The sequence below is a fragment of the Micrasema longulum genome, unplaced genomic scaffold (genome assembly GCF_059751315.1).
Source record: "Micrasema longulum isolate JH-2025_06_02 unplaced genomic scaffold, ASM5975131v1 h1tg000850l, whole genome shotgun sequence".
Classification (NCBI taxonomy): Eukaryota; Metazoa; Arthropoda; class Insecta; order Trichoptera; family Brachycentridae; genus Micrasema; species Micrasema longulum.
Window position 1 is genome coordinate 275,324 of NW_028278042.1, and position 19,104 is coordinate 294,427.

General features: G+C 33.9%; 1 protein-coding gene across 2 annotated transcripts in view; it reads right to left on the bottom strand.

The window, feature by feature from the left end:
- Positions 1-19,104, bottom strand: part of LOC148278627 (translational regulator orb2-like) — a 273,697-nt gene that overhangs the window by 238,645 nt on the left and 15,948 nt on the right. The window lies entirely within an intron of this gene.

Here is a 19,104-nt window from a genome sequence, read left to right on the forward strand (position 1 = left end):
AATGTATGTCTCAGCCTTACACACTTCACGGATCTCGACATTTGTGCACCTATCATACATCGTTTTACCACACATTCGCCTGAGGGATCGCATTTCGACAGCTTTCAACCTACTTTCATCATTATTTTTCCAATTCCACACTTCGCTCCTATACATTAGAGTTGGAACTAGAACTCCGTTGTGAACTGCTAGTTTAGCCTCCCGCGATAAACATTTGTTTGCCAAAGTAGATTTCAGTGCACCGTTCACCCTGTTCCCGGCACTCACCCTCCTTTCAATATCTTATTGGCCTTTCCGTCCCTAGTAAACATTCTTCCCAGGTACACAAATTCTTCTACCTGATTCAGAATATCTCCGTTCACGCTGATCTCACATTTAGTTATATTTTCATCCCTTTCAAAAACCATCACTTTGGATTTATCAACATCCATAAGCAAATGGCTTTTCTTGCATACATCGTAGACTTTTGTTACCAAGAGTTGCGGGTCTCCTTTGCTGCTAGCAAGAAGCACGGCATCATCCGCATACAGAAGACAGTTAACAGTTATACCACTCATTTTTGCTCCCATTCTTAAATCTTTCACTTCTTTCATACAGTTATTTATTTATTTATTTTATTTATTTTATTTATTTTATTTATTTTATTTATTTTATTTATTTTATTTATTTTATTTATTTTATTTATTTTATTTATTTTATTTATTTTATTTATTTTATTTATTTTATTTATTTTATTTATTTTATTTATTTTATTTATTTTATTTTATTTAGAAAACATACAGTCATACAAAATAAGTACTAAAAACAACAATTTTTTAACATAAAAAGACCAATTAAGTTTTCATAAATTAAAAAGATATAAACATTAAATGTGACAAAAAATAAAAAATAAATAAGAATTTTAAGTGAAAAAATGATAATTGTTGACATTTGCGTTTTCCATGGAGGTAATAAATTAAAATAAATAAGAATACCGAATGCACACTCCGAGCCATCCACGCACACACATGAACGCACATATAAAACATACACAAACATATACATTACATGCGGCACATATACATAGCATAAACCACTCAAGATGTACATTCAGCAACTATCCCAAATAATCGACCCCATGAAGAAATTTTCTGTACAAATGCAACGTGCAGTTAAAAATGTCTACATCAATACTGAGTCCGTTATCGATGTATATGTTGAACAACCATGGTGACATTACACTTCCCTGTTTGACTCCTTTCGGAATATTAAACCACGATGTGAATGACCCATTCACCTTCACACATGCTATGCTGTCCTTATACAGTGACGCAATAGCCCTTGTCAGGTTACCATATACTCCATACTCCGATAAAATCGTCCACAATTTCTCTCTGTCAACTCTATCAAATGCCTTTTGCAGATCGACAAATGCGCAGAAAAGTTTCTGATGTTTAGCCAGATACTATTCTGTCATATTTCGCAGAGCAAATATGTATAAATATGTCCTTAAAAATGCCCATTGGTCGTATATATAAATAAATATGTTTGTCTTGCTACTAAGCTCACTAGATCTAATTAGATTACACCACTTTCTCTCAAATGAATGATTTATATATTTATTTAGGGTGCTCGATATTTTTCTTATGTGTTAGGGTTTGCTTGATAAAAGAGATAAAAATTAATTGTAATTTGTATCAGAACGGGAATGAGCGGGTTAAGGGAAACACTGTGTAACTTTTCTTCATATAAAAGTATTTCCATATTTCCTCCCTGGATTATAACACTAGAGCAATGATTTTTTACAGCTATGGATATTGACTAATGGCATGACCCTTTTTTTGTTGATAAATTAACGTAGTTATTCAGAAAGCAACCAGCCGTAGGAAAACGAAACTGAGATAATAGCAGTTTTGTTAAAAGAGTGAATATTCAAATCTACAATACAGTTGGAATGGTTTTTAGTTTGATCGATGATAAATAATGAGTAAAAAAAAGTTTTACAGTATATTTGACCAGTTTTAATAATTTTAAGGGAATATGGACGTCTAGGCATTTATAGGGCTTATGACCTGTCATTGGCTGGTTTCAGTGGCCACTTTACACACTGAGTAGCATTCGCTATTCTGCCTATGTTTAAACATCCATATTTTCTAAACTTAACATATTACAACAGAGATAAAGAACATTTAAGAGAAGGTAATATAGAAGTCTAGGCATCTACAGGGATATTGACTTGTCGTTGGCTGGTTTAAGTGGCCACTTTATACACTGTATAACATTTACCATTCTGCCCATATTTGAACATCTATATTCCTTCAATTCTTTCATCTGTTGATGTTTGTGAAGTTAAAGAGCTGAAACCTTTATTTATGCGGGTGAGATTCATCTAATTGAATTATTTCACCTTCATACTAGGCAACGCCTGAAAGTTGACTTTTTTAAAGTAAAATAGCTGAAATCTTTATCATGTGGGTGAGATTCATCCAGCTGAACCAATTCACCTACTAGGCCATTGCAACAAATTCAAATATGAATAACGCCCTAGGGAGAAAATCCAGCCAGTCTGCAAGCATTTGGACATATTCCAAGACAGCGTGAGCCCGCAGGTTTAAAGAAGAGGCAACTTAGATTTAGATTCTCTTGAGGCATGCGCAGCACGTGTTCAAGCCAGGACCACCACCGCATCTTCAAGGCGCTCGTTGTATGAGGCTGCTGCGTCCGTTCTCGAACTTACTTCGGATCGAACCACCTTATACCTAATATTCTACTCAAGCACTTACATTCAAAACTCAAAAGTTTGGTGTTTTGAGCTTTGGTAAAGTGCCAAGATTCGCACCCATATAGGAGCACTGGTATATACAAGAGTTGAATAATCGGCATTTTGGTTTGACCGAGTATAGACTAGAGTTCCAGACAACACGCATCATGTTAAAAAATGCTCCAGCAATTCCTAGCCGGCTTGCAAGCTCTTTGTGCCTGCTTCGATCTTCAGTTATGTGAATCCCCAAGTATTTACACTCCCATTCTGACAGATAGTAAAATAATCAAATTGTTAAATAATATTATTAGTGCATTTGCTACTTACACGTGAAATGTGATCTCACCCTGTTCCCTGTAAACCCAGCAGTATTTAGACACTTGCAAACGACACAACACGGCATATTTGAATTTAAATCGGCAGTTGCGTACTAAGCAATGTCTACATGGTAACTAATGGCCGAAACGTAAAGCTACTCATTTATGAGTAGTTTAGTCGGCTTCAGTTTGATGCGCTTACGTGGTTTTTGGACTCTTATAATTCTAGAGGTTTGGAAGAAAATAACTAAGTTATGGCGACCCGTCACAATAGATCTGCAGTGACGTCAGGAGCTTTTTTAGGACTGACCTCCATACTACAATAATATAATTAAGTCTGTTCATTATTACAAGAGTTTCCAAATAAACAAACCAGCCGCGTAATATCCGACGAAAAAAAGCCTGTTTCACACATAATATCATCTGAATCTAAACGGTACGGTAAAATTACAGTGAATTGACATTTATAAGATTCGTTAGTACTTACGTATTTAAATTTATAATTATGATATTTTTCTTTTTTTTATAAAATTCTTTTCACTCTAAACGACCTTAGTAAAAAAATCAATAAAAACGCCTTGGTTAATAAATTATTTAAAAAGAAAAAATAAATATTAGCGTTATTAAAATTTACCCTAATATTTCAATTTTGGTGGCCATTTTAAACGAGTTGTAAATAACTCATTGGAAAATAGAAATCAGTTGGGGTAGATTGGGGTTTGAACCTCGGACCTCTGATTTGTGAGTCCGCAACACTAGCCACGGGACCACAACCCGATTAAAATAATATAATAAAACTTAACAAAAGATATTTTAATGATAGTTTTATCTAAATCATTATTAAAATAAGATAATAAATTAAAATTTAGCGAGTACTCTTAGGGAAAAATCCCGCAAAAGGAAATCGACTGGAGATTAGTCGTGCGTTTTGTAATATAAATAATAAATATGTACATAAATTAATTATAAACATAAATACGTAGTGTTTAAAACTGTCTGAACATTTCGTTAATTATTTCTGTTTATTAAGTTAGTATTTTTTGTTTATTCTCAAATGTAAAAATATTTTTAAAAAAAAGTATATTGTTAAGTGTCCTCAGCACGGGTACCCAGTGAGGCCATATTATTTTTATTATTAATTATAGTTTGTAAGACAAAAAATATGAATAAACAAATAACAAAAGAGATTTTAATGATAATTTTACCATGATAATTATTTAAATTTAGCGAGTACTCTCAGGTAAAAATCCTGCAAAAGGAAATCGACTGGAGATTAGTCGGTCTTATGGTGTACTGATCATTGCGTTTGCCAGGAATTAAATAAGTAAACTATTGAAACATTTAAGTTTGTAAGTGAAAATTCTTGATTTTATTATATATATAAAAGACGAGTGATACTTTGATCCACAAGCTAACCCGAATTTTTTTTGAAAATGATCCTTTAGACAAAAATAACTTTATTTAATTTACTTTCAAATAATTTTGAATTCTTCTATCCTTACCTCTGTTTTGTATAAATACATTAAACTCGTTAATAAAGATACCAGTCTCGAAGATGTCGCGAAAGCGATGAAACCGGTCACTGGATATTCCAAATTTGTGGATTAAAGTATCACTCGTCTTCTATTTATATAATACAAATAAAAAAATTGTAAAACAATAAATCGGTAGTCAGATGGCAGAAGGGAGCATCTGTATTTTTTTCTGTTTTTTAATTTTTAAAAGTTTCAATCAATATTTCAGTAAATAGGCATATAATAAAAAAACAAAAAACACCGTAATTTAGAATGGTAATTTATTATTGAAAAGCAACACTAAAATATTTTAGTTTGGGTATTGAAGTCTTGAAAATGAGTTAAATTTCAGCTCTCCTGAAAATTTTTGAAAATTACAGATGGTCCCTTCTGCCACCTGACTACCGAAATATCGATCCACCGTATAGTATTTTATCATGCCGTGTAGATTTTTGCCGTGGTGTGAAATGGGCCAATCATGCGATATCACGCAGTGGGCTCGTGGTTTGCACGTAGACAGCGGTCCAGTCTCCGTGAACGTACTGTAGAATATATCTGTACCTTAAAGGATAAATCACGATAGTCCACTTTTTGCCGTTTTGAAGTTAAAAATGCATAAATTATCGGAATAAACTATTTTATGCATGAATAAAACACGTAAGTCCACTTTCGTCATATAAATGCTTTTTTTGATTGAAATAAAAATCTGATGTCAACATTATTTTAATGCAAAAAGCATCAGTAGCCGCAGACACGCTATTTTTATATGTATTATTGTTCGGACCAGCTCTCAACTTAATCCATAAATGAGAAGCAGGACCCTTCAAATCTGAAACGATCGTTATTTGAGTGAGACTACCAGAAGTATAACTAAAATGTTTTTCCCTATGATTTCAGGAGAATGCAGAATGCTGGCTCACCCAGATGCTTACGGGTCATAGTGGATTCATGAGCCACCTGCATCGCTTCAAACTCTCAGAGACGCTGAAACTCCTCAAGATGTCCCTCACCTGTTGATGATTTGCCCCTTTTTCAGCTTTCAAAGACAACAGCTGGAGGCGCGATGCGGAAGCTTGGCTAAAGATCTACGCGACATCCCATCGGTGATAGGTAATAAAGAACTCACACGAGAGGTAGTATCATACATGGTCAATATAGTGAAGGCAATTGGTAAAATAAACCAAAGTAAGGAACAAAATGCCGAACACTCCTCTAGTGGAATGGCAGGCCCGTTGACTGCTGCCAATAAGGCCGGCTTCTCCTGAAGAATTTTAAGTGGTTTTTTCTCCACATGAGCAAATCCTGATTGGCCCATTGTAATATATTTCTCTTGATCCCAACAGTTTAGATACATTTAAAGAAATGTAATTGCAGAAAAATTTCTTTTGAAATATAAACCTTGTATATTATAAGCAAGGTAAAAAATAATACAACTCCCATATAAAAAAAAAATTGAATCTATATGTACCTACCCTCCTTTCCATTTCTTAACGCACTCCACGCAACAATAATTAAACGTGCGAGTGCCGGTAACAACGTTAAAATTCCAGTACACAAATAACATTCTACGTGTAAAGTGCTTTTCTTTCATCAAAATTTATCATCAAGCGAGCTGTGCCAGTGTCCATTTAGACCGCCAGCTCCATACAAGCTGTGCCTGCGTATCGCGACCACCAGCTTCACCAGGGTTCCAGCACTCATCACGCCTCATCATCAGCAGGTTAGTGGAGTTACGCAACCTTCCGCCCTAACAATAATTACAGTCCACTTAATAAATTCTCCTCCTCCTAGGACAAGATATTCTTCACACCTCGTCCACCCCTCGACTACTATATATCTTTATATAATCACTTTGTAAAGCGCCCTTGAGGTATTATATTACGAAAATGGCGCTATATAAGTTGTCCATAATAATTATTATTATTATTAAAACATTTGACTATCCTGACAACACTAACAAAATGTCCATTTTGTTTTCTTTGACAATCTGACAGATGAAAATATAATTCAATTTTTAAGTGATGCATTTGCTACTTGCACATGCATTTGCTACTAACACATGAAAGGTGATCCCATCCTGTTTCTTTAATATCCCAGCAGTATTTCTATACTTTAAAACGACACAACACGGCATAGTTGAATTCAAATCGGGAGTTGCGTACTGAGCGATGTCTACAAAGAAACGATTGGGTCAAAACGTAAAACTACTACTAAGAGTAGTTTAGTCACCTTCTGTTTGATGCGCGTATGCGGTTTCTGGACTATTCGACTATTTTCTTCAATGTGACTGCCGTGGTTTATCATTCAAGGTACAGATTATAATCCCCCGGGTAAAAATATGTTCTGATGTAAAGGAAAACAAACAAAAAAACAAATTAATAACACAAAAAGCAGGTGAAATGAAACAAATAAAAACAAACACGTGATTTATTAAAACAAAACACAAAACAAATTCAATTGCACACAAAGCAGAACACATAAAAAACATATTAAAAACAATACAAACAACTAGTGGGTAAAATTAAGAACACAAAAACAACAATTATAATATACAAAATACAAAAAGTATTAAATTAACAAAGGATGCTTATATCAAAGAAAAATTACAAAATACTGGGAGGAAAAGTTAGCAAAAGTCATAATGGCTAAAATGAAACTGGTGAAATTAATATACACTTTGCGTAAATCCAGACTCAAAACGTTGGTCAATATTTGCATTAAAAATTAAAACACTTACCGACGTTTTTATAAGTACCGGTCTCAGTTATAATTTATTTATTTATTCAAACAAAGATATGTACATATATTTTTTTTAATTAATGACAATATGATTTACCGTCTTTTAGCACCTGGGGCTCATCTAATAATCTACATCTCAACTTAAGTAAGTGCAAGGTTATGAGATTTTGTCGTCTGGAAAATCCAAACATATACGACCACTCACTAAACGATGAAATGTTATCATCTGGGTCTAGTATACGAGATTTAGGCGTTATACTTAACACTAAACTTTCTTTTACAATTCATATTGAACATGTTTTCAATAAATCCTTAAAACTCCTTGGATTTATAAACAGAAGCACAACTGACTCAAAAAATATCAATACCCTTAAAGCTCTCTTCTGTTCCCTAGTTCGCCCGCACCTAGAGTATTCCTCTGTTATCTGGTCTCCATATTATGATGTTCACATCAAAAATATTGAATCAGTTCAACGTCGATTTTTAAGAAAAATAGACTGAAAATTGGGATTATCTAGATACGTATGATGAGTTAGAAACTAGCTTAAATATATTTTGTCTTTAAGACCGTCAAAAGAAATTTGACCTTTTAGTCCTGTTTAAAATTCTCAACTCACTCTTTGATGCGCCTGAACTACTGCGCTTGATAAAACGAAATATCCCAACAAGAAACCTCGGACAAAACTTACTTTTCCATACCGATAACCATAGAACTAACTATGGTTTAGACTCCCCTGTGCCCAGAATTCTTAGGTCTGCCAACAAACATACCAGTCTTGATTTCTTTGATAACAAATTGTCTTCTTTCAAACGATCACTGAGTCAAATTCAATTATAAACACCTCTCTCCCGCTTCCACTCCCACAAAGTCTACTATATACCATTGTGTCTTTCTATTTTCCTTTATAATCATTTTCTATGTAAAAATATGTCCTTAAAAATGCCCATTGGGCGTATATATAAATAAATAACGTATTTCTAACTCTATGAGGCCAAGAGCTTTGTGTTGAGTTAGGATACAACATGATGGAAAGTGGAAGCATACGTGTTAATAATAAGAATGAAAGACTATTTATGATAATGATTATTAAATAAACATAAATCTTAATAAACAACTGGACAACACACTTAATGTATATGAAGTTATTAGAAACAAACTTAATAATCTCCATTGAAGGAGTTACTGGATTATTTGCGAAAAACTTTGAAAAAAGAATTGTGAGATTTGAGAACTCAATGGAGAATGCTTAGTTTGCGGTATCAAGTAATATAATTAAAATCTGGTTATGCAAGATTTAGAGACGGTTTTGAATTACGCTATAATTTTGGTAGACAGGTTTTTATGTATAGTTTATTTTGGCATCCATAACTAATTTTCCGTTTTAGGTGGAAATGTTTAACTTTGGTTTTAATTTCCTCATATTAATATATAATTTTTCATAGTAAAAATGAATATTTGCGTTCTTACGATTTATTTTTTTTTTTTTTTTTTTGTTTTTTTTTGTTTTTTTGAAATAAATATGATTCAGAGTATTTAAAAAAATAAAGCATAATTACATATCAATGAAATACATATTGATAGAAAAATAGTAAACGAAAAAATCCCACACAGGCATCTTTTCGTGGATACAAGAAAATTTACTCAAATATTTAATTTCGAGGGCCATTTTCAACCCGTTGTAAATAACTTACTATTATAAAATGGAAATCAAGTTGGGGTAGAGTGGAATTCGAACCTGGTACCTTTGAGCCGTGAGTCCGAGACACTAGCCACGGGACCACAGTCTGATTCATATTATAAAAGGTGATGTTTGTTTGTGTGTCCTCGATATACAAACGTTTTTTTGCAAAATGATGAGCTTTGCGGTGGGCATGTTTAAAGTATATCATTAAACATTGACAGAATGTTGAATTTAACACAGTTTGTATAGTGGTCAATTAAACCAGCCAAGGACAGGTCGTAAACCCATAGACTTCCACATTCCCTGTTAAAAAATGTTTTTCATCTCTGTTGTAATATGTTTATATAAACAGCTGCCTAGGGAGTTGAATCCAGTCGTTACCTACAAGAATTTGAACAAACTAAAAATATTGTACATTAAAATATGTTTGTGTGCCTATTTTACAATTAAAATAAAAATTATTAAATAAACAAATACGTTGTTGAATAATTTGTTGTTAAATAAGAAATAAATAAAGGGCAGAAAAACCTAATTTACTTAATTGGTTTTTTGTTTGGACACAATTTATTAGTACTAAGCATCGTTAACCATTGCCCAAATTCAGAATGCATACAAAGCAAGGCAAAAAACCTGTGTATTCTTAATAACATAATAAATTCAGTAGGTAAGTGGGCCGCGCCTCCCCACTCGATCCGCGCCTATAAATAACAACAATATTTATGACACAACTCGCCCCAGATACGCGCCGGCGTAGGCAACGCGTCACGATGTTACGTCCCGTAGTAGGCAACCCCGGCGCGGGAGCGAGACGCAGCGGGGCGAGAGCGGGACGCAAGAGCCGGGAGCGAGACGGCACGAAAACAAAAATGGCGGCGGCCGTTCGGACGTCGCATCGCACGTAGTTGTAAAAAAAATAGCGTCATGTCCGTAAATTCTATTTTAAATTTAATTTCAATAATTTATCTTAGTCATTAAAAAAAACGCTGGAGCCGCCAGGTCTCCACATAAATATATATCTTACAAGTTTTGACTCGGGGAGCGCAGTGGCGTATTAAAATAATTCTATCAATACATTCATTTACTTGTCAGTTCGTAGACAAACTTTAAGCAAGACGTGCGTTGGTTTGATTCGCAAAATTGTTGAAACATATTTTTTATTTTATTTATTTTCGCACCACGTCAGGCCAGGAAGCCCAATTACAGTGATAAATTACATCACAGAACACCCAGGATTGAGAAAAATCACATTTATTTATTTTATTTATTTTAATAGTATAATCATACATTTTTACAATTGAAAAAAAAAACACTCGTTATATTTTTACTAAAACTAAAATCCCACCAAGCCGCTTTTTGTAGCTTGTTTTATTTTATTTTATTTGGGAAATCAACAGTTCTACATACATGGTGAATGTTTGTGTTCTCACTGGGAATCGAACCCAGAACCTTGTGTGAGTCAAGCGTCTTGACCATTACACCACGGAGGCCACCATAATAAGTAAGTTAATAAAATACCAAGCTGCAGAGGCCGGCTAGTTTGTGATTTGGGCTTCAAAGATGTACAGAAGTAAATATTTTATTTATTATTATTATTATTATTGTCTTTCCACACCTAATGATGTATAGGGCAATGCATTAGCATACCAATCGCAGCGTAACCTGATCGTTTTTATTACATGAAGGTAAGATAATCAGTCTTACGCTTCAGGTACCAGTCCAGGACTTTTAAATATTGTAGTATAAAAACACCCTTTTGAATTAATATTTCATGTCAACCATGCAGAGAATCGAACCCGAGACCTCTTGCATGGTAGGCAAATGCGCTAACTATTACACCACGAGGCCGACAAATAATAATTATTTCTAACATTTCAACACGTCGGAAAAAAATAGCATTAGCGCGCACGTTAAGCTAATTAATTTCACGTGCGAAATCAATTAACAATAATAGCGTAGACCGTCGCCGCAAAGGGCCAGAGCGAGACGGAACGAAAACAAAGATGGCGGCGGGCGCAGGGCCGCGCGCGCGTGCGCAGTGACGCGGTGGGGGCGGATGGCCGCGTGACCTATTTCTGCGCTTAATCTTCGACATCCACTACGGGCGTGGGTGTGTACGTACGCCGTGGCCACAGCGCGCGTGTGTGTATTGGGGCGTGGGGAGGGAGGCGCCAATCGATAGTTTTCCGCTGGGCCAGCACCGAGGACTTGCCGTGTGGGCCCCGAATGCGCCGCGCTACTCTGGAGAGGGAGACATGACACAATTTATCAGCGTTGCACCGGATTACCTAGCGAAGCACATTTCGAATTTTTCGGACCATAAGACGCACTTTTGACTACGCAAATTCAACCAAAAATTGCGGCGCGTCTTACGGGCCGACGCGAAAACATTATCACGTTAGAGATAGACATCATTCTCATCACGTTATTTTTTTAATAAAATTCCTCCATAAAATATTAAACCATTAAATACGAAACCCTTCAATAAACAAACCATCACGCCGTTTCTCCGTAAGGGTAGGCAGAGATGCTAGAACGCCACATCACTCTATCTTTGCTGATAATTATTACGACTTTTAACATGTCCATTAGGGTAGGCCGATAATTTTTTTTTCCGAATTTTGAAATTAAAGGGGTCTAAAAAGTTGCCTTTTGGATTACTCGGAATGCAAAAATATTTTTTTTAAATTTGATACTGCTTTTGGCCCTCAACCAGGGCTTAAAGTTTTTGAAAAATTCAATTTTTTGCTCTACACCGGCTGTCATTTCGTATTTAAGTAAGAAAATCAGTCCAATTATTTTTTTTAATGTGCATTAAACATTATTAAATAAGCATCTGAGGGTGTGAGTTGCACTTTGTTTTGTAATAAATGAGTAGCATTGATTAAATGGGCCGTTGTTTTCGTCTATATTTGCCAGGCGCTCAACGGAATCAGTTTCGCGGAGTGTAATCTTTTTGCATTTCGGTAGTTTTAAAACGTATTCAAATTTGAAATGTGATTAAGTTATATCTTTAATATCAAAAAAATAATTTATTACTAAATAAATAATATTACTATGGATAAACGATGTTTAGACAGTGATAAACTTCAAAACTCGGTTAAGAGAAAAAGTACCTAGTATGAAATATTTTTTTAAATATTTTTCACGTTCAATGTTATCCAAAATGCAACTTTTTAGACCCCTTTCACTTTGCTGTCTAAAAAATAAAAAACTTCATACATCATCGGCTCACTCTAATGTCTATCTTCGAGTATCTGTTGGATTTGGTCATGCCACGTCTTTCTCGGTCTTTCTCTATTTCTGCATCCGTCAACATTCGCATTGTAAATATTTTCAGCCGTTCTTTCGCCGTCCATTCGCTCTACTTATCCGAACCTACGCAGAGCTCCTTTCTTGATTTTGTCGATAGTGCTTATCTCAGCCTTACATACTCGTATTAAAATAAAAAAATATGAAAGAAATATTAGCGTTCTTATAATTTACATAAATATTTCAATTTTGCTGGCCAATTTCAACGAGTTGTAAATAACTCACTATTAGAAAATGGAAATCAAGTTGGGATAGAGTGGGGTCTGAACCTCGGATATCTGATCTGCGAGTCCGCAACACTAGCCGCGGGACCGCAATCTGATTCTTGTACGGATCTCGACATTTGTGCATCTATCGTACACAGTTTTACCACACATTCACCTGAGAGATCGCATTTCGACAGCATTCACCCTACTTTCATCCCTGTTTTTCCAAGTCCACACATCAGGGTCGGGACCAGGACTTCATTGTGAACTGCTAATTTTGCCTCTTGCGACAAATATTTATTTGCCAAGGTTGATTTAAGCGCACCCTTTACTCTGTTCCCGGCACTCACCCTCCTTTCAATATCTTTCTCAGTCATTCCATCCCAAATAAACATACTTCCCAGGTACACGAATTCCTCTACCTGTTTTAGTATAACCCCATTCACATTGATATCACATTTAGGCATACTTTTATTTCTTCCTCAATAAAACACAAATAAATGCAGGATTGAGAACACTCAGACATTGGGACATATTTAAACTACTTTTATTTTCCAGTAATGCTACATACCACACACCTTTGGCCCGCAAAATGTCATTTTTCATGATACTCTCAAAACTTTTGCCAATAATCTCTTAGGAATTATTCTCATTGAATCATTACGCACGTACAAAATATTTTTTACTATATTGTATTCGATTATTTTGTATAAATTATCAGATCCTGCTTTACAAAATTGTAAGTTATAAATTTGATTCCCCAAAACTAATTAATCAACTTGCTAACAGTGTCCCTTCCAGACCGACTAGACTGTCTAATATTTACTATAATCCTAACATTAAAACTAATCATTGGAAACATTCTACCATTTCGCGTGTATGTGAAAAATTTTACGAGAATTTTAATAGTCTACACGAGAGAACTAACAGGCTTGATTCAGAATAACAGAGAATAGACGTTTTGTCTCTTTTTTTGCTCTTAATCATTAAATCAAATGCAATTTTTTACTCCTACTTTCCTTCAATCATCCTCTACCAGTCCTTATCAATTTCCAACTTTTCCTTACCACTATCTTCTTGTTTTGTCCATATTTCTTTTATTTCAATACATGGTATACCTATCTTTATACATATAATTCCTCTGTACGTGTGATATCACGATTTACGTGCGGTTTTCAGAAAAATATAGATCTTTGCGCTGTGCGTGTTCGTAGATATTAAAATCTTCAATCGAGTATGTAAAAAAGAAGTTAAGAGCATAAATGTTTTATTCATCGATCTACCAGGATTGCATTCGAGGAGAATGCATTTACAAAAAAAATGAAAGATATTGTTTTTTTGTTAATAAAAAAAGTTTGTTTTTGAATGTTTACAAACAGCATTTGTTTTTTGTGGATCTCAGTCAGATTTTTTCCTTAAATTCCTTATAATTTCTACCCATTTATATCCTTTTATTTGATTTTTGATGACACTAAAATAACATAAATTTAATGCATTTTTAAAAATCGCATTTCTACATAAGTACACGCCTTTGTTAGTAAGACGACCGGAGTTTGACGTTTGCAAAAAGAATGCCATATTTGAAAAAACATTTATATTATGTTTTGGAATTCAACCATAGACAAGTACCTAGGTACCTGCTTAAATGAAATATTATCAATTTAAGTTTTGGAATTTAATCACAAACAAGTAATTAGGTACCTACTTATCAATGAAAAATCTTTTTCCAAGCTAATAGCATGGAAGCCAACGTTCGGCAGGACAACGTCTGACGTCCACTAGTTCTTTATATAGTTTAAGCCGTCGTCTGTCGCGTTTTTGTAGAGACATATTGTTTTATAATTTTTTATTTAAAATTATATATGAAAACACATCTACACAAACCTATATTGATTTTAAAAATACAATTATTTTTTAAAAATTTATTCAACGCATTTTTATCAGTATTCGTAGTATGTTATGACTTGTTTTTTTTCACCACAACAGGCCAGGAGGCCCAATTACAGTGGTGAATTACATCACAGAACACCCAGGCTTGCTCACCGGGAATCGAACCCGGAACCTTCCGTGTGTGATTCAAGCGTCTTAACCGCTACACCACGGAGGCCGTCTCGTTATATGTCTCTCTTCCCTCTAAAAAAAAGTTGAACCATGTATATTTTTTAAGTTTTATTTATCTTTTCACACATCTTAAATATTTACAAAAAACTGCAAGTATTAATTTATTTTTAAATGTTTTTTTAAGATACGTTTTTTTTAATTATATTATTCCGAAAACATAAAAATTCACAAGAAGTTTTTTTTTTAAAAGACCAATTAAGTTTTCACAAACTAAGCAAAAGATGTAAATATAAATGTGACACAAAAAACACTTAGTGAGAAAAAAATAATCGTTGAATTTTACGTTTTTCATGGAGGTAATTATTATTGATAATAAATCAAAATACCGATGCACCCTCGGAGTCATCCATGCACACATATATGAACGCATACATATACACACATGCATATATAAAACATACACAAACACATACATTACATGCGGTACATATTATAATCCACGCAAGATGTACATTTAGAAACTATCCCAAATAATCAACGCCACGAAGAAATTTTCTGTATAAATGCGAAACTCAGTTAAAAGTGTCTACACTAATGCTGAGTCCATTATAATTATCACAGGTACGTCTTATAAATGAATTTGATGTATAATCGTTTTTACAAGTTAGTTTACAAAAAAGTTTATTCAATCTGGTAAAGCGAAGATGGGAATGGAAACCAGTATTTTATAAAAGGTATGGCGAATGGTAAAAAGAACCAGACAGTGGAGTTCCCCAAGAAGAAGTTACCAAGAAGTTGGGTTTCCCTGCGATTGCCTTTAGTACTTCCATCTCTGACGTTCTGAGCAGTTATTTGGTTTTTCTATTTAGTTTTTCTACTTGGTTTTCCGTATTTTTTATTTTCTCTCTATCTATCCTCGCCTCTGTTGTATACACCATGATTTGATCAGACACACGTTTTGTATATCCAAATTTTGTATCCAATAATCGTGTGTTCATTGTACTATACGACATTTCTTAGGCATCCAGATGTTTACTAACTGAGATAGATATGTTCTCCTCATCGCTACGGCAGCATCATCTGCATGGCATGTGATGTTAATGACCTTATCTCCCTTAGCAGATTCACTACTTTTTAATATTCTTAAAAGCGTTTTTTTTGTATACGTTAATTCTGCTTGTGTAAAAAAAGGTTTTAGGCGTATATATTATTCACAATATTTTGAGTTTGTCCAAATTTTTGTAGACAGGGACTGGATTCAACTCCCTGGGGAGCTGTTTATATTAACATATTACAACAGAGATGAAGAACATTTAAGAGAAGGTAATATAGAAGTATAGGCATCTACAGGGCTTATGACCTGTCACTTTACACACTGTGTAATATTCACCATTCTGCCTATGTTTGAACATCTATCTTCCTTCAATTCTTTCATCTGTTGATGTTTGTGAAGTTAAAGAGCTGAAACCTTTATTTATGCGGGTGAGGTTCATCCAATTGAATTATTTCACCTACATACTAGGCAACGCCTGAAAATATTATTTTTTCAATTTCTATACTTTTTCGTGGACCACGTAATTTATCAACAATATTAGACTTCTATATCTAGACTTCTATATTACCTTCTCTTAAATGTTCTTCATCTGCGTTGTAATATTTTAATATAAACAGCTCTCCAGGGAGTTGAATCCAGTTCTTGTCTACAAAAATTTGGACAAACTCAAAATATTGAGATAGATATGTTCTCATCATCGCTATGGTAGCATCATCTGCATGACATGTGATGTTAATGACCTTATCTCCCTTAGTAGATTCACTATTTTTTTTTATTCCTTAAAGCGTTTTTTTTAATGTGTTTATTCTGCTTGTGTAAGAAAAAGGTTTTAGGCGTATATATTATTGTTGTATATTTAGTTATAAAGGTGCTAAACTTGCTTTGTTTCTTTGTTGTTCTCAATATGTGTTATTTCTACATGTTTATATTATTTATGTCCCGAATTGAGTTGTTGTAACTCCTAGGAATGTAATTCAACGTATTATACTTGTAAAATACTTTGTATAACATGATTTAAAAATAAAAATATAAAAAAAGGGCTTTGTTGGGATGGGCTGCTTTTGGCAAGCTAAAGTACATTTTTAAAAATAAACAAGTCTCAGTATGGTTAAAAAGACAAGTCTATGAATCGTATATATTGCCGGTGACGACATGCGGACTAGACACCATGTACGTGGCACAGAAAAGTAACCAGAACTAAAATGCACACAACGATTCATGGAAAAACAGACGCTCGGTGTATAGCTAAGCGACAACAAGATATTAAGAAATAAGATGCTGAATTGGAGTCCTAAATATCATAGATCATGCAGCGATATTAAAATGGCAGTGGGCAGGACACTTGGCGAGACAAAATGATGACAGATGAACCACAGAATAATAAAGTAGAGACCATGGGCAAACAAGGGAAGTGTTGGAAGCCTCGATAGCCGGTAAAACATGGATGATAAAAGCGTGTGATACCAAGGAATGGAGACGTTTGGAAGAGGCCTTTACCCAGCAGTGGAGAGAACAAGGCTGGAGAAGAAAAATGTAAGATCACTAAGCAAGACGCACATTTAATTTTAATAAGATGAACAGAGACAACGATTATCAGGCGATCATTTCCTAACCTCAATTTACCTATGATTACCCTAAGGTAACCGCAGGTTACCACATAGTGAGTCGAGGGAGTTTTTAAACACAGTACGTTCAAGGTTAGGAGACCAGTCGAAAACACTCAATTCAAAATAACATTACACATAACAAAATATTTAAGCCGTTATATTATGGGGCAACATATCAAACCAGAAGCCCTTGAGAAATGGTTTGACATTATTAAGGTATAGATTATGAATCGGGTTGTGGTCTCGTGGCTAGTGTTGCGGACTCACGGATCAGAGGTCAGAGATTTGAGCCCCACTCTACCCCAACTTGATTTCCATTTTCTAATAGTGAGTTATTTACAACTCGTTGAAAATGCCCACCAAAATTGATATATTTGGGTAAATTACAAAAACGCAAAACATTGTTGAATTAACTAACTGGTCAAAGAAAAAGTTTAAAAAATGGAACATTGTTTTCAGGCGTTGCCTCGTAGGTGAATTAATCCAACCGGATAAATCTCACCCACGTGATAAAGGTTTCAGCTTTTTTACTTCACAAAAGTCTACAGATGAAAGAGTTGAGGATATGTGGATGTTTCAACATAGGCAGAATGGCGAATGTTACACAGTGTGTAAAGTGGTCACCTAAACCAGCCAATAACAGGTCATAAGCCCTGTAAATATCTTGACATATTTGCTTCTCAAAAATGTTTTCCCTCTCTGTTCCAACAAATTTAGATCTTATCTTTCATTTCTTTGTGTTGTATTTCAATATTTTTTTTTTATACCAAATTTACTTCTAAACACTGTTTTATCTTTTATTGCTTTATGCTGTATTTTTGTATTTTATGTTTTTTTTTTATTTTTATAAATCATATAACACAAAGTATTTTACAACTATGATACGTTAAATTACATTCACAGGAGTTACAACAACTCAATTCGGGACAAAAATAATATTAATATTTAAAAAAATAACACATATTGAAAACAACAAAGAAACAAAGCAAGTTTAGCACCTTTATAACTAAATATAGCACAACAATATATACGCCAAAAACTTTTTCTTACACAAGCAGAATAAACGTTTTTAAGAATAAAAAAAAGTAGTGAATCCACTAAAGGAGATAAGGTCATTAACATCACATGCCATGCATATGATGCAGCCATAGTGATGATAAGAACATATCCATCTCTGTTAGTAAACATCATATTTTATATAACTCCCATGTATAATATTTAAGTTTGTAAGTTAAAATTCTAGATGGAAGTTAATTGTAATTTATTATATAAATAAAAGATGAGTGATACTTTAATCCACAAATTTAGAATATCCAGTGACCGGTTTCATCGCTTTCGTGACATCTTCGAGACTGGTATCTTTATTTAGGAGATTAATGTGTTTATACAAAATAGAGGTAAGGATAGATAATTCTATGATAAGTCATATGAAAGTAAATTAAATAAAGTTATTTTTATCGTAAGGATCATTATCAAAAATTTTTCTTCGGGTTAACTAATGAGTGGATTTAATGCTATTTTAATAAGTTTTAAGTATTTTATTTTATTATTAGTGTCCTATCCTTCGTGAGTGTGATTTTGTAAATTATGATTTCTGAAAAACAATCATTTAATTTACTTTCATATAACTTTGAATTATCTATCCTTACCTCTGTTTTGTATGAATACATTGAACTCCCTTAATAAAGATACCAGTCTCGAAGATGTCGCGAAAGCGATGAAACCGGTCACTGGATATTCCAAATTTGTGGATTAAAGTATCGCTCGTTTTTTATTTATATAATAAACTTCCATGTATGTAAAAGCCTCATGGGCGTGAAAAATTGGTAAAATATTTTTTTTTTTTTTTTAATGTGTAAAAGTAAAACGTTATAT